Source organism: Sitodiplosis mosellana, unplaced genomic scaffold, assembly GCF_009176505.1.
Source record: "Sitodiplosis mosellana isolate CC-2019 unplaced genomic scaffold, AAFC_SMos_1.0 Smas_scaffold_6166, whole genome shotgun sequence".
Taxonomy (NCBI): Eukaryota; Metazoa; Arthropoda; class Insecta; order Diptera; family Cecidomyiidae; genus Sitodiplosis; species Sitodiplosis mosellana.
The window spans coordinates 1-6054 of record NW_022601407.1 but is presented as its reverse complement, the minus strand read 5'-3'; positions in this window follow the sequence as shown (position 1 = coordinate 6054).

The window sequence follows — 6054 nt, the reverse complement described above, 5'->3', positions numbered from 1 at the left end:
TTATACACATACGGTTATACACACTTACACATACATACATGGAAACATACAAACATATTTTAAAATGTTTAGGCGGACTCGTATGCTGGAGCTTACAACTTGATCACAACGATTGGCATGCAGTACAAAAGATCGAAATGAGGTAGTGTTTGTTGAAAACACTCAATGCAAACACATGTACAGTTTAAAATTGTTTCTTGTATTCCCGAATTGAGCATCATCTTGCTGCTGATGTTTTTTTCTGCTATTGCTGTTAGCATTAGTTTGTGATTTCGTTTTGTTCTCTTTTTTTCAAGTAATACGCAGAGGAAGTGAGCAAAATGAAGAGAGACATTGAATAATACAGAGAAAAGGGAACAGAATTTATTAGACATATTCCATGAAATGGCATCAAGAGAACGATTGTATTGAAAAATGTACCATGCACCACCCACACTTATGCAACTACTATACCTTAAGTCACACTGCCAGCCCGCATTTTGTTCTCAATTTTGAAATAGCACGTCTGTGAGAAGTGTTTGAAGATGTACCTAAATTACCCACAGATTTTAGAATAATATTTTTTATCGGTCGAGTAATTTTAAATTAAAACCTTATTCAAGTTACTATTGAATTTTACTGATGATTTTATGTTTTATTCAGTATTTCGAGCATTGACTGAGTAAGCAAAACATACTGATGGGATAAGATCGTTTTAAATACTCGTAAGTGTGAAGGGGTCGTGTTCAATGGCCGTTTCTTGGTCTTATGTTTGAGTAAAATAGTATAGTAACGACGAATACATACGAATACATCGATGCGACAGGCACATGATCGGCATACATACAAAGATGTTTGAAAAATCACTCGTTCATATTTCATCGAGCGTGTCGAGTGTAAAGGCATGTTAAAATCTGCTCTGATACAACACAGTTTTATTGAAACATCTTAATTTTCTACGCCGAGTTTTCTTTGTCGCCGGGAATACGGACAAAGTAAAAAGAGAAAACGAAAAAAATACACACACTGCACGATGGTCGTCGCAGTAAAAACAGTTCCGATTTAGGTCTTTATTCCACAGAATGTATTTTGAAAAATGTTTCGGCTTTTGATTGTGGGTATGAGAAACCAAGCTTGTGAATGAAAGAGTGAAAGATAGTAATTTTGTTTTGAGTCTTTTCCGCCTTATTGCTTTCGTTTTTTCTTTCTCTTACATTCGAAAGAGATAGAAACTTTTGAACAAATAGTTGATCAGTCAGTAGGTTCAACTTTAAATATATAAAAGAATATATTCCTTTTGACCTGCGCTTAATTTCAGTGTTCAAGAACGATCTTCACCAATGGATGTCAATACGTTGATTAAATTTTTGTAAGCTTGACGCCAGCGACGCACAGGCCGAAATCAGAACTAAATGTAACAGGCAATTGATTGTGCCGTTCATATTGAAGAGTGTTTATTATTGTTGCGGCTATGACAGCGCGTGCGTTTACTGCTTCCATAGATCATATATTTCAATTTTTCAATTGAAGCTTTGATTTTTCAATCTTTTGGTTTTCTTCATTTGACAAAATATTCTGCAATGGAAATATTCTTCAGTGGAATCATGAAAAATATTACCTTTATAGAATTCAAAATAAATATTTATGCTAAAATATTTACATGCTTTTGTAAACATTTTGATATTCAGACGAAATGTCTGAGGATATGTCCTCAACAAACCATTTGAATTTATTATCATTATGTTCCCACCGAACTGAATAATAATACTGAATATAATTGATAAAAATCACCGAAAATGTGAGATTCAAATGACTTGGTACTCTATCATTCCAGTAGAGGACACTAACAAATGCTACATCATAAAGTTGCAAGAAAGAAGTCACGATCTCGCTCTCGCTCTCACTCGTTTCGGTTTTTTCCATTTTCTCCTATTAAAAATTTACTTCAGGGTGGTCTCTGCTTACACATCGCTTCGTTGTACTGACACTCTGGCTCATTGTCAAACTGTGCAGATGAAATCAAAGAAAATAACTGAGATATATAAACGACAGAAATTTAATTGGATTACGTTTACCAGAAATTGGAAAATGTTCAGAGTATAATTTGCTTTGATATTTACAATGATTACAACATGTCGAATTTTATGCAAAAAAAGAATCAGCTCTGTCTTAGTTTGGTAGACTCGTATGTAATGTTGTTTTAGCGCAAACTGGGAAGGTTGAATAGTGTAAGTATACAACTGGGGAAAAAACCAATACTGATGAGAGATTTCTGATACAATGAGAAGACAACGAAGACAGCAATGTTACCGCACATTGGATCGAAAATGTTATGTGTGTCCCAAATTGGTGTATTCAAAGGTTTTAGAACACATATTATTCCACTATAGAAAAACTATCGACAGTTTATCAAACATAAATAAATTAAATTAAGAGCTAAATCAAAAAATGGCATATTAATATTGATGGTTAATTCGAAAATTTCCTCTCAAAACTCGATTTTTTTTTTTTTTTTATGATTAAAGATCATCAGGCCTAGTAAGAATGCCGTCAATATTATTGTGAAGACAAAATATTTAACCATTGAAGTCGAGAAACAGATAAAAACTCACGCAACCTATGTAGTTGCATTTTTTGACAACGCTAATACAAAGTAGGCAGAATGACGGTCGACACAGCATGTAAAAAAGGAGGGATAAGGGATTGTGCATTGGTTTCATTGTCTCTGTTACTGTTTTCTGATGTTTGTGAGTCTTACTGTTGCCTAAGACCACCCACATTCTCTTTCGATTTCTTTTTAATTGAACACAGACTCAAAGTGCACGATGCAGCACACGCCAAATGTCTAAATGAAATTTTTATTTATGAAGGATATGAAAACGTAAAGCAAGAACTCGCAACCAACTAAAAATAAACACAACGATCAAGCACATTCACTTCATCATACTACCGATTATCATTTACATCGTCTGATTGGCGCGCCAAACTTCTACTTTCTGTTTATCTGCTTTTTATGTATTCGAATTGGAATTGGTATACAGAGAAACAATGAATGAATGAACTTAGTTTGCGAAAGTTCATACCCGATACGATATTCATCGTATGATTCATTTATATTCACTTTATCAATCTTGCGTCAAAGAGTTGCATCTTTAAAAATGAAACCTAAAAATAAAACATGAGGAGAAACTGTAAATAATTTTGTGAGGCGCATAGAAATTTTATGTTTATCAGAAAGGTGAATGGTTTCGTATATCCAGGATATAAAATAAAAATTGTAGTTGAGTATTCAATTTTAGGATAGCTAATTGTAGCAAACTGGCTTCTGAAGTTTCCTAAAAAGAAACAACAACTATGTCCGAATGAAACATATTGGTGTTTCATATGTTTTCATTTTTTTTTCTTTAACAGATAAACTAATAACAATTGGTTTAGTAGCGACATCTATTCAAAGTGATATCTAGCAGCCAATTCTATGTCAAATGATAGCCAGATTTCAGAGGAACATCGGTTATTGTTTATATTTTCGAAGCGGAGCCTGTGAAAGAAATCTTCGCAGTAAATTTGCTACAAAGGAAATATCAGCTGAAAATTCAGGTATTGGTATCGCTGTGTGCGGTATTTATGTCAACACGTATTGAGCGCGATGTGTCAAACAAATACCAGTTACATTCATATTGAACTGAGCATTTGAAAAGGCAAGTCAATTATTGCGAGTATTTTTGGATTTGTGGGGATTATTTTTTTTTTGTTCAAATTAAGTAATTCAGTCAATGTTTTTATGTAGCAAATAATAACGTAAAAAGATGTAACGTTTTTAGAATTTTTTTCCGTCAAAATCGACTGAAATTTCAGTGTAAACCAACTGTATGAATATTGAGAACGAGAAAATGTTAGATTTTAAATTAAAGAGAAAAGAATTCTGTACCAATTAATAGTGTTCACACAACGGAGCAAAAATTGCATAAAATTCTATGATTTAAATTGTTCATGTTTTTGTTCATGTATTGATCCAAAGAGAAAGAACTAAATGGTGAAAGTATATTTTCAAATTCATTTCTTCTGATTTTCAACGATTGCGTTTTAAATTTTCCAGAGATGGCAGGCAAAACTAATTTCGTGCATATTAATTTTCCTCATTTTTTTCGTTTGGTGTTTAGAGGTGAATCTCATTCGTTGTATCTCGTTGATCGTACATAAAACGGCCAACATTCTAACGGGGAAGTGATTGCAATAAACAAAGGTATTGCGAAATATTTTCTGCTTCTAACAAAAACAACGTATTACAGAAGACAAATATTGAAAATTCAATAAAATCGACATATTTTTAGTTCAATCGAAATGAAAAACATCCAAAAATTCTCTTTGGATCCAGATGTACTGAGATTGTACCATACCTGTACTAAAAATGTACAAAATAGGAAAAAATGAAGTTTGAGGCTCTTTCGAGCGTGTTCTTGAGCGTTTTTAGGCGACTACACACCAATATTAAATGGAGAATCTGTCACCTTGACATGTGGTAATATAGCGGTTTACCCGATGTAGAGGGGAATTTAACCTCAAACTGGATTAATTCCTATATAAATATATGGCGCTCTCTCCGCCATTCCCCTCTTTTTTTTATGGATAGTACGGGGAGTATAATACTCGTCGCTCAGGCTGTTTTTCAGTCTATTGCGAGACGCCCGCTTAGGTGGATTATTTGCGCACCATTCGTCGATTGTGGAGGGCCCATCCGTTGTGATGTGCCCTGTGCCTGTAATCCATTCAGGGTCGGGCTCCACCAACGCACTAGTGGGCCACATCACATACAACATTTGGCACGCTCCGCATCCATTCCATTGAGCCATTTTTCTCTTGAGTTTTTCGATGGGGACATGCTTCTGATACTGATATACCGATGTATTCACCAATATCAGGCAATAACCTTTAGCTGCGATTGCAACCAATACTGAGTATTGAAGACAACAACCTAGCGTTAGGCGCCCCATCTTACGTGCATTAATTGTACTCATCTTCTGTATACAATGCACGGGATCCCACGGCTTAAAGTGCCTCCCGGAGCACTCCACAGGCCTCCACATGGGTCGTAGTCTCTCAATTCACAATCCCAATGATAAAATCAATGAAATTTTGAAGAGAAAAGATTTTCGACCACTATGCGATTCGAACCCGTGTCCCCACGCTTACAACGCTAGCACGCTAACCAATACGCTATAGCTGGGTATATGGCCCTCTACATCGGGTAAGCCGCTATATTACCACATGTCAAGGTGACAGATTCTCCATTTAATATGACAGTGTACGAATCATGAAAAATTTCTTTCTCATGAGTTACTCGTTTTTTAGTCATAGAGGAACGGAAATATTTTGTTGATATCAAATAAGAATGTTTGAGATATGAAATGTAAATCCGCGTGACGTTTCTGTATAAAGTAGCGCGAACTAACCTAACTCTAATGACATCTATCGAGAAACCAAAATGAAAATACAGTGCCGATCAAAAGTTTGGACCCACTTTAAAAAAACGCATTTTTCGACAAAAAATGGGATTATTTTTATAAAAACTGAATATATTTTAGTTTCAATTCATAAATCTTACGGAAATAAATCGTTCTAGACTTAAAATCTAGGATGTTATTGGATTGGTTTGAGAAATTTGATCAAAAAATAGTAAAAATTGAGTTCATTTTTTTGTATGAAAATCATCTGAGTTGGTACCGATCTTTGACCATATTATCAACTACTGTGCATGTAATTGTTTGGAAATTACTCAAAATGGCTCGTACACATTCCAAAATATCTGCCACAAGTGGATTTTTGCAAATTACGTGAGATTTCTTTTTGCTGTGCGAGCAGAAATATTTTTTTCACAAAAATCGTGAAACTACATGTAAATATTGACCAAAATAGAAAAACTTTCATTTTTCATCCAAAGCAATGAGAAATCTCATATAATTAACCAAAATCCACTTGTGGAAGATATTTTGGAAAGTGTACGAGCCATTTTGAGTAATTTCCAAACAATTACATGCACAGTAGTTGATAATATGGTCAAAGATCGGTACCAACTCA